This window comes from Poecilia mexicana, unplaced genomic scaffold (assembly GCF_051168715.1).
Source record: "Poecilia mexicana isolate PSO_F unplaced genomic scaffold, ASM5116871v1 scaffold_15, whole genome shotgun sequence".
Taxonomy (NCBI): domain Eukaryota; kingdom Metazoa; phylum Chordata; class Actinopteri; order Cyprinodontiformes; family Poeciliidae; genus Poecilia; species Poecilia mexicana.
In genome coordinates, this window is record NW_028263384.1 from 10,450,737 (window position 1) to 10,461,755 (window position 11,019).

Here is an 11,019-nt window from a genome sequence, read left to right on the forward strand (position 1 = left end):
AATAAAAATAAGGACGGATCCCACAAAAACCCAAGAAGAAGAATAAGCTGACGTCATCATATGCGACACTTACACTCCGGTGAGTAGAAATCTGCATCTGTCAAAATGTTTTTGTACTCTAAAACCAAAAATAACTCCAAAGTGTTACGTTATAAAATTACTGATGATAGTTTTAGGACTTAATGGCAGTAGGACTGTGATGCGAATGGTTGAAGACACGTTTGTAACATTTTTTTTGCCGGAAAATATACGGTGGAAGCTAGCTAAATTAGCCTCTTGGAGGCTAATTGTTCCTGTACACTGTACCTGTGCTTAATACGTTTAATTAGCCGTGATAAAGTCACATAATAATGTTTATAGTCATGCTTGTTGTTGCCACTTTGTAATATTGGAGGGTTGCTAAAAACATCAGTGTCCCTAGGCTGTGATGATCTTTAAAGTTCTGATCCCTGTCTGAATACACTGATTGCAGCTAGGTCATTTACTTGAATTAAAAATGAACTTGCGTCAGTACAGGCAAATTTCTTTCCTCCTGTCTGTTATTTATTGCTGTTGCAAGCCAGATGAAGAGAAGTAAAGAGCTGAGAACCTGATCTTTGAACAGACAGAGAACATAGCTGAGGAGCATCCAATGATGATACCAGAGAACCAGGAAGAGACTGTGATAGTGCTTGATTTGCTTGATTTGGTTCCTGTTTCTCATCCTGTTGTCCCATCCTCTCAGTCTTTTCAGAAGAAGAAAAGACCCAGAAGCATCTCTCCAGCTGCCTCCCCTCCCACTCCGTCATCTCTCCGTGCCCCCCCCCAGCCCGTAGATCAGCAACATCTGCATTCATGTCACCTGCTGACCATGCTGTCTCCTTAAGTCAGGGTAGACTATAAGAAGAGAAAGCGTAAGTTTTGTTTTCTTTACATTCATCCATTTTCTTACACCCTTGTCCCTATTGTGGTCGGGAGTGTTGCTAGGGTACATCCAGGACAGGTTGCCAGTCTGTCGCAGGGCAGCACAGAAACAGACAGAACACACAACCATGCACACACACTCACACCTAGGGAGAATTTAGAGAAACCAATTAACCTGACAGTCATGTTTCTGGACTGTGGGAGGAAGCCGGAGAACCCAGAAAGAACCCACCATGCAGAGGGAGAACATGCAAACTCCATGCAGAAAGACCTCGGGCCGAGAATCGAACCCAGAAGAAAACTGAACTCGCGACTTAAGGAGTCCAGCCCTAAAATGTCAAAATTCTCACAGAAACAGAAAACCTATAGAGACCCTTTGTAAGCAAAGACAACTTGTTTTGGGCTTAGTTTCCATTTATGTGGCCAGTGTAAAGTGGTTAAAGTTAATGTTAAACTAATTTGAGAAAATGTGTAAATCCATGTAAAGAAGAGTAAAGTTTAGAAGGATTATAAAATATGACAGTCACCACACTAGTTTTCAGTTTTCAAGTGTACACGCTTTGACTTCATTTCTTCTTTTGTTTTTAAAATTGTTTTTTTCCTTTTCTTGTTATTTAGGTTGGTGGAAATGTAGTACCCAAAATCAATCCCTGGGCGTAGAACTAATGCGGTAAGTCTAAAAGTTTAACCAGTCCACCCTGTGACAGTACATCCCCACCCCAGTCAAACATGCCAAGATACACTGAGAGACATTGCCACGTGTGGAGATGAGTAGATGGGGGGAGGGGTGATAAGGGAGGCAGTGGTCTGCAAAAAATAAGCATAGTTGTTTACTTATAAACTTTGTGGCTTTAATTACTGACCTACCAGACTCCTTTTCTGTCTTTATATTTGTCTTTATTTTTTTATGAGGACAAAAACGGGCATTACAACATGAATCAGTAATACTTATAGCACATAAGTCACAACATCTTTGGGTGAAACAAATTCATACAAAAAGTCAGCATTTGCACAGAAATATAGAGATAGACTCCAAATATCGAAATTAGGCTGTTTATCAGCAAAGGAATGCTGATTTTGATGTTTGGACTTTTTAAAGGTGATTCAACACTTATTATTTAACACTGTGCCTTTTATAATTAATATAAGCCACACATTTAATCTGAAACTGTCACTTTTTTTCTGTTTTGATTTTTAGACTTTTCTAAGAAACTGAAGCACTATGAGAGATTTTCATTGTTTGTGTAGTGGTAAAAATGACTGCAGTCAGTTTATCATTTAACACTTAATAAGTCAAGATAATATTGTATATTTGGGACAAAACAAGATGTAAGTACTAGCTGGCATTTGGGTGGATGTCGGCATAGAAAATATTTTGGCTACATCACCTCCTCTTAAAGTCAGGTATACATCTTAGAAAGAGAGATTTGTGAACCTTACAGAAAAAAAAATCCACATCCTTATTTTATTGTTGTTCTTTTCTAGCGGAAAAATCTGGGATGATACCTGGGAACCTGCAAGTAAATCCTCTCATGTTGCTGTCCACCAAGTGCCACTTCCTTCAGACAGCGAACAAGTCCTTCCATGATGTTGCCTTTTCTTTTTTGTATTACAAAGTATTAATTTCTTTTTTTTTTTTTTTTACTGCAGTTTGACCATTTTACGAAGTTCTCTGTGTAATATTGTTTTCGGCCATTCACTGAAATGAATGTTATGATTGTAATATATGTAAGCTTATGTTGGGCTGTTTACTGACACATTTTTGTCAAGTTCTGTTAAAGTCTAAGTGAGGCTGATTGAGTCACTGCATCAGGCAGGTATTGTTCCTGTATTAAGTCTTGAAATTTAGAACAGAATTGTTTGTAGATTTTGTTCAGTAAATATGACCTAAAGTCTTAAAAACTTTAAACATGGTATTGTACACACTTCTTTTTGAGTGTTTTTAATGTTGATGTGGATGTACAAAGTAAAGTCTATAAAAATACATAAGAAAATAACCACAACTTGATTTTAATATAACTAATTAGAAGTGTTTTTTAACTCAAAAAGCTATTATTTTAATATTATCTTTTTTGTGTCATGGATTTTGTCAATCAAGACTGTATTTGCAAAATGTTATAATAAAATTGCTTTCAAATGCAGTACTTATTTTTAAACACAGCAACTTTAAGTGAAGTTATTGATGAAGAGCATGATAAAAATACATTGCAATGTCCAGATCAACTGACTGTATTAGAACAACACATTTTAATAAACCTATGTCACAAATGCCATACACAATTTTGAAGAACACACAAAATATAAATTTGCATTTATATATATATATCTGTAGATATATATCAGGACAGGTATATCTATATATAGATATATCTATATAGATATATAAATGCAAATGTATATTTTGTGTGTTTAAAATTGTGTATGGCATTTGTGACAGATAGATAGACTTTTTATAAGCATCCCAGCTCCGCATAGCTGGTTCTAGAAATTCTTCTACGGCTGATCGGCGGGAATCTGAAATGGAACGCAGCCATCGTACGGCAGACTGATTCAGAGAAGAAAGGAACACTATCAGCACGTTGCGGGAGGTGGGGGGTAATAAGGTTTTCAATAAGATGACAACCGTATTTGTCTGTAGCCAAATAAGATCAAGGTCAACGATACACTCAGAAATATTACTTCAAAATGTAGTGAAACTGTTCGTTTAATACAGAAAGAGTCATGATGGGATTTATAAAGACTTTTTGCCTGACAAGCTGGTCGTCATTGTAGGCTGGTCAAGTTTGCCCTGTGTGTTGTCTTTAAGGCATGACGCAAGGTGTAACAGATTCGTTTCCTACACACTTGTAGAACTGTGTGAAGCTATTATGTGTTTTATTCAGTGTGATCATTATTTACACATAAAAAAAGTTTTATGGAAAAGTATTTTGAATAGCATGTTTACCTGTCTAAGGTTAATTATTTAAGTTAAAGTTTGCAGCTTATTTTGTGTATGAAGGAAACCCAGATTGAAACCCAGAAACATTACAGTTTAGTAAATTAATATTGAATCAGTTTGAGTCTACTGTAATTTAAACTACATTAGTATAGTAATCTAAATTATGTTTGATTGACATAGTGCTTTTCTCCTAGAGAAACACTATGTTAAACTGTATAAAAACAATCTAGGGTTAGATTGGGGTTAGGGTTAACCCTAACTCCATCACTAATCTCAAATTGAGTGATAGAGATGGCTTAATCTTCAAATGCTTTATCAAAGTAATGGTTCAAAGATGCATTTTCTCTAGAATTGAGCTCTGTAGCCCGACTCTAAATCTGTTCTAGTGGAAAAAGAATGATCTGCCTGAGGCCTCAGGCCTCTGTGGTTCATTTCATCATTTCATAAGCTTGCAGAGAAAAGGCCTAAAGAGAATGTAAGTTAAATTGTGTCCATCTAATTATTGTAGTTGAAATAGAGGTCTACCCCTTTTGGTTTGTAAATGCATCCAAACACCAAGTTAATGTTAAGATTATTTCACTAAGTTGGGACTCTCTGTTTTAAAAAAGAAGTTAGGTCCAAATCTGAAGCATTTCAACTAAATGACACCGACAGCAAGTTCTACCAAACCTTAGTCGGCTTCCTTTTTCACCTGTCAACTGCTGAACCTAGACATGCATAAATAATGCTAGGTCTACAGGTCCTTCTCAAAAAATTAGCATATTGTGAAAAAGTTCATAATTTTCCATAATGTAATGATAAAAATCAAACTGTCATATATTTTAGATTCATTGCACACCAACTGAAATATTTCAGGTCTTTTATTGTTTTAATACTGATGATTTTGGCAAACAGCTCATGAAAACCCAAAATCCCTGTCTCAAAAAATTAGCATATTTCATCCTACCAATAAAAGAAATGTGTTTTAATACCGAAGAAGTCAACCTTCAAATAATCGTGTTCAGTTATGCACTCAGTACTTGGTCAGGAATCCTTTTGCAGCCTTCAATGCGGTGTGGCATGAAGGCAATCAGCCTGTGGCTCTGCTGAGGTGTCATGGAGCCCAGGATGCTCCGATAGCGGCTTTAAGCTCATCCAGAGTTTTGGGTCTTGTGTCTCTCAACTTTCTCTTCACAATATCCCACAGATTCTCTCTGGGGTTCAGGTCAGGAGAGTTGGCAGTTGACAAGTACTGAAATTTTATTTAACTTATTTCTTTTTAATAAAGACATTGACAGACAAACTGAACAGCATTCAATTGACCATGGATAAGAAATTGTTCCACCAGTACACACTTTGTGTATTCTTTGGATTAAGAAATAAGTCAGAGCTGCACATATTAATAAAAAAAGAAAAGAAAAGTAGAATATCCAAAAAGATGTCTTGGCTATGTTAGTTACTACAGAATCACTGGGACTGCTTAACGTAGCATTGTAGCCATTTAACTGCTCAACATAAGCACAAGTGTTATTACTCCACTTGAAGTAAAAATAGTAAAACTATTAAATTAACTACAATTTCTCTTATTACCTAGAAAATACACTAGATGTGCAGAAACATAAGTGGAAAAGAAACACACTCAATGACATGCATGTGGAAGTAATTACAGCTCTAGTAAACCCTTCTAGAAAATACAAAGGCACAAACAAATTAACTATTTTTAAAAAAGAATCAACAAGATAAAACACTTCCCATTTGGAAACATGAAAGCACAAGAACAAATTGTAAGGTGTCTCTTTGTGACTTATGAGCAAACTATATATATATGACTATTATCAGTCACTACTGAAGTCGTCGTCAAAGGTAACGCTCTCTGCTCCTGACAAAGTCTGTAGATCGGGGTGTCCAAAGTGGGTCCTAGTGGCCCGGCATCCTGCATGTCTTATTCTCTCCCTGGTGGTAGAAACAACCTTTTCAGCTTGTCAATGTTCTTCTTAGGCCATCTAACGAGCCATCATTTGATGCAGGTGTGTTAAACCAGGGAGAGAACTAAAACATGCAGGATGCCGGGCCTCCAGGACCCACTTTGGGCTCCCCTGCTGTAGATAATACTCTGTTGCCTGCAGCTTCATCTGTTGGTTGTGCAGCTCTCTGAGGATGATGCTCTGGAGACCTCTTGGACCTTCGTCAGTTAGGTCACAGGACAAACCTTTAAAGTTGAACATAAATAAAAATCCAAAATTTAGATGCTTTTACTTTCAGTATGATTATGCGTTACTTAAAAACATACTTTTAAATTTACCTCCCGATAAGAGGTGGGAAACTCCTTTAGAGTGTCTTCATAGGATGACAGAGATTTCCAACGATGGTCCATCAACAAAGATCCTCTTTTCCTCTTCCAGTCTCTTTACCATCATGATGTCATCGATTGCCCTTGTTCTTGTGTGAAGACTGAGAGTCTGAAATGCATTTATGAAAAGGACAAATCAACTCATTAAAAGTTTAAATTTGTAAGTTGAGGTCAACACCTGGAGTATCTAGTCCCATTATCTGTCAGGTATGATGACAGTATAAAACATATTAGTGTATGTTTACTTACCACTGTGTGATTGTTGCCATGGCAATGTTGTGTCACCGGACAGGATCTCTTCCAAAGACAGAACTTATCTGTCTGTATCAGTCTTCAAGTGACCAACATCTTCTAAAGCTAAGATGTTTTCTCCTTTCTGATCTTGCGATGAGCCTTGGCACAAGCTTTGTCCATCTGTATCTGCACAAACATACACAAACAACATCAACTGTGTCAAAGATGTTTATGCAGTATGTACCAGCAAGGTTATACAATGCCTGGTCAGTGTTCCTTACCTTACATTCATGGGCTTTGCCATGGAAAATTGAGAGAAATGGCTTCATTTTAAGCAGGTGTTGGAGCTCAGGACAGCTTTTTGTTAGTTTTCAAGATATGGCCAGTACTTACATGTTACATCCATGGAAAAAAAGTGATTGTCTGTTGGCCAGCCTTTGTTAAAAAGAACAAGGGTTATGCAAATATCTCATACTATCTCGAAGAGCACTAAGCAGCACTCCATGTCTACACACCACTAGCTCCAAGCCTCCTCATCCAGTTTGCTGCTGGATCTGTGAGAGATCTCCCTGGCTGCCCACCACAAAATCTAGAATGCATACAATTCAGTCAGGCAAGCTGTTATTACAGGCTAAAAGGTTACTGTTATTATACATTTACAATCTGGAGTCTTACATTTTTGGTTGATTAGTGTATACAGTCCACAAATGTTCCTACGTTTTCATCCTTGGCAATGAAAAGGTCCTGAAATATAGCCTGTTCCTCCAATCTGAAAACAAACCAATAAAATACACTTCATGAGGTGTTACAGTCCAAAGGTAGTGAACATCACTAACATATACAAAGAATTGTTATATTTTACACATTTTACAATACCTTGCTGCATTCTTTAAATGGTAATACTTGCAATTTCCATCCACTGAAACTGAAAGCAGATCTGGGATACAAGCTTGACACTTGAAGGGATCCTTCCTTAACATTTTATCCAACTCATATATTATGGCTTCCCGCTCAAAAATCATTTCAGGAAGCTGTCAGCCGAGATCTTAACTGTGATTTAAAATGAGAGATAAAAAAAAGAAAACATAAAATAGGACATAGGTGTCCAAATACCAGGCATCAAGAATAGGTTAGGTGTCTTTCAAGTTTTAGGTGTTTCTCTGGGACAAAACATCTCACTCAATTAATGTTGATGTTACCAGGACTTCATATGATCTGAATGCAGAATGAATGAGGTGGCACCTCAGCCATTTGATTCAAGTGTGTTTAACCAGTTCCACCAAAATGTTGAATAACATAACCACTCAAGAATAGAGTCAGACGGCCCTTCTGGGATATGTACGTCAAAGTACTCACACAGCCAAAGTTGACAGTTATTTAAATTTTGATAATATCATTTTTTTATATTATGGTTTTGAGTCATTCGAAGAATTGTTAGTCATACCATTGAGCATGACCACAGTGACTGCCTGTCCTGGTTTGATCCTCAAACATTCTGATGGACAATCAAATTCTAACTGGGATCTCCACAGGTACGAATCGTGCTAAAGAGGTTGACATGTTGGATGCATGAATTTAAAGAAAACAAAACTTACGCTTTCTCTTCTTATAGTCTACCCTGACTTAAGGAGACAGCATGGTCAGCAGGTGACATGAATGCAGATGTTGCTGATCTACGGGCTGGGGGGGGGGGTGCACGGAGAGATGCTTCTGGGTCTTTTCTTCTTCTGAAAAGACTGAGAGGATGGGACAACAGGATGAGAAACAGGAACCAAATCAAGCAAATCAAGCACTATCACAGTCTCTTCCTGGTTCTCTGGTATCATCATTGGATGCTCCTCAGCTATGTTCTCTGTCTGTTCAAAGATCAGGTTCTCAGCTCTTTACTTCTCTTCATCTGGCTTGCAACAGCAATAAATAACAGACAGGAGGAAAGAAATTTGCCTGTACTGACGCAAGTTCATTTTTAATTCAAGTAAATGACCTAGCTGCAATCAGTGTATTCAGACAGGGATCAGAACTTTAAAGATCATCACAGCCTAGGGACACTGATGTTTTTAGCAACCCTCCAATATTACAAAGTGGCAACAACAAGCATGACTATAAACATTATTATGTGACTTTATCACGGCTAATTAAACGTATTAAGCACAGGTACAGTGTACAGGAACAATTAGCCTCCAAGAGGCTAATTTAGCTAGCTTCCACCGTATATTTTCCGGCAAAAAAAAATGTTACAAACGTGTCTTCAACCATTCGCATCACAGTCCTACTGCCATTAAGTCCTAAAACTATCATCAGTAATTTTATAACGTAACACTTTGGAGTTATTTTTGGTTTTAGAGTACAAAAACATTTTGACAGATGCAGATTTCTACTCACCGGAGTGTAAGTGTCGCATATGATGACGTCAGCTTATTCTTCTTCTTGGGTTTTTGTGGGATCCGTCCTTATTTTTATTTCAATCAAACATATTAAAAGGTTTACAGAACAATTTGCATGCAATCACAAACGAAAACACATCTTAATTTTTCTTAAATTTATTTGGTGTAAATCATTGATATCATACTCAAAAATAGTTTTTTTTTTTTTTTTTTTTTTTTTTTTTTTTTAAGGCTTTTAAATCAAGCTAAGAACAAGCACAACAAAACTCCTCCGGTTTTATATTTTATGGAGTTATTTTTAAATACCGAATTAAAGTATTGTGACCGATACGTCTGACATGTATTTGCAGTAAATATTCCTATATCCTGTACAAACTAGCACATAAATTGTAAATAAAGGTTTTTAAAAAAATAGAATAGACACGTCATCTTATTCGTTCCTAAGTCGTCAGTATCGGACGCTTAGGGAACGGTACAGCATTCAATGAGAGAACCCTTCGCGTCACATATTGACGCGAAGGGGGTACCCTCGGCGTCAATATGTGACGCCGAGGGTACCTGCCCAAGCGTCAATATGTGACGAGTTGGGAGTGAGAATGTGTTGCTTTCGCTGAGATAAAGCGTTTTTGGCTTCTGGCTTTCTGATCATTTGTAACTTAAGCAGATCAACTAATTTCAGCTTATTACAGCCAGATCTAGTGCTGCTCAGCATTTCGGAGCTGTCCAACAACTAACAAGGCTGAAAATTGAATGTAAAGCTGCAAAATCACAGATATTCCATTTTTGACTTCTTTCGCTGAGATAAAGCGTTTTTGGCTTCTGGCTTTCTGATCATTTGTAACTTAAGCAGATCAACTAATTTCAGCTTATTACAGCCAGATCTAGTGCTGCTCAGCATTTCGGAGCTGTCCAACAACTGACAAGGCTGAAAATTGAATGTAAAGCTGCAAATTCACAGATAGTCCATTTTTGACTTCTTTCGCTGAGATAAAGCGTTTTTGGCTTCTGGCTTTCTGATCATTTGTAACTTAAGCAGATCAACTAATTTCAGGTTTTTACAGACAGATCTAGTGCTGCTCAGCATTTCGGAGCTGTCCAACAACTAACAAGGCTGAAAATTGAATGTAATGCTGCAAATTCACAGATAGTCCATTGTTGACTTCTTTCGCTGAGATAAAGCGTTTTTGGCTTCTGGCTTTCTGATCATTTGGAACATAAGCAGAGAAACTAATTTCAGGTTAATTCAGCCAGATCTAGTGCTGCTCAGCATTTCGGAGCTGTCCAACAACCAACAAGGCTGAAAATTGAATGTAGTGCTGCAAATTCACAGATAGTCCATTTTTGACTTCTTTCGCTGAGATAAAGCGTTTTTGGCTTCTGGCTTTCTGATCATTTGTAACTTAAGCAGATCAACTAATTTCAGCTTATTACAGCTAGATCTAGTGCTGCTCAGCATTTCGGAGCTGTCCAACAACTGACAAGGCTGAAAATTGAATGTACAGCTGCAAATTCACAGATAGTCCATTTTTGACTTCTTTCGCTGAGATAAAGTGTTTTTGGCTTCTGGCTTTCTGATCATTTGGAACATAAGCAGAGAAACTAATTTCAGGTTAATTCAGCCAGATCTAGTGCTGCTCAGCATTTCGGAGCTGTCCAACAACCAACAAGGCTGAAAATTGAATGTAGTGCTGCAAATTCACAGATAGTCCATTTTTGACTTCTTTCGCTGAGTTAAAGCGTTTTTGGCTTCTGGCTTTCTGATCATTTGTAACTTAAGCAGATCAACTAATTTCAGCTTATTACAGCCAGATCTAGTGCTGCTCAGCATTTCGGAGCTGTCCAACAACTGACAAGGCTGAAAATTGAATGTAAAGCTGCAAATTCACAGATAGTCCATTTTTGACTTCTTTCGCTGAGATAAAGCGTTTTTGGCTTCTGGCTTTCTGATCATTTGTAACTTAAGCAGATCAACTAATTTCAGGTTTTTACAGACAGATCTAGTGCTGCTCAGCATTTCGGAGCTGTCCAACAACTAACAAGCCTGAAAATTGAATGTAATGCTGCAAATTCACAGATAGTCCATTGTTGACTTCTTTCGCTGAGATAAAGCGTTTTTGGCTTCTGGCTTTCTGATCATTTGGAACATAAGCAGAGAAACTAATTTCAGGTTAATTCAGCCAGATCTAGTGCTGCTCAGCATTTCGGAGCTGTCCAACAACCAACAAGGCTGA

The 11,019-nt window shown here is 37.5% G+C and overlaps 3 long non-coding RNA genes across 4 annotated transcripts; 1 reads left to right on the top strand and 2 right to left on the bottom strand.

Moving 5' to 3' along the window:
- Nucleotides 1–3: 3 nt before the first annotated feature.
- On the top strand, nucleotides 4–3,059 carry LOC148155302 (uncharacterized). The gene is made up of 4 exons (XR_015765527.1): nucleotides 4–79; nucleotides 725–893; nucleotides 1,522–1,573; nucleotides 2,389–3,059. It is a non-coding gene; the product is annotated as an uncharacterized LOC148155302 (long non-coding RNA).
- Nucleotides 3,060–4,687: 1,628 nt separating this feature from the next.
- Nucleotides 4,688–6,483, bottom strand: LOC148155303 (uncharacterized). Its single transcript, XR_015765458.1, has 3 exons — nucleotides 6,420–6,483; nucleotides 6,123–6,279; nucleotides 4,688–6,029 (listed from the first exon to the last, which is right to left on the bottom strand). It is a non-coding gene; the product is annotated as an uncharacterized LOC148155303 (long non-coding RNA).
- Nucleotides 6,484–6,489: 6 nt separating this feature from the next.
- On the bottom strand, nucleotides 6,490–9,391 carry LOC106928332 (uncharacterized). Of its 2 annotated transcripts, XR_015765460.1 has the most exons (6): nucleotides 8,787–9,391; nucleotides 8,000–8,140; nucleotides 7,281–7,454; nucleotides 7,080–7,173; nucleotides 6,686–6,993; nucleotides 6,490–6,590 (listed from the first exon to the last, which is right to left on the bottom strand). It is a non-coding gene; the product is annotated as an uncharacterized LOC106928332 (long non-coding RNA). The 2 variants fall into 2 exon arrangements; XR_015765459.1 differs by having other exon boundaries at nucleotides 6,508–6,993.
- Between the last annotated feature and the right edge of the window lie 1,628 nt (nucleotides 9,392–11,019).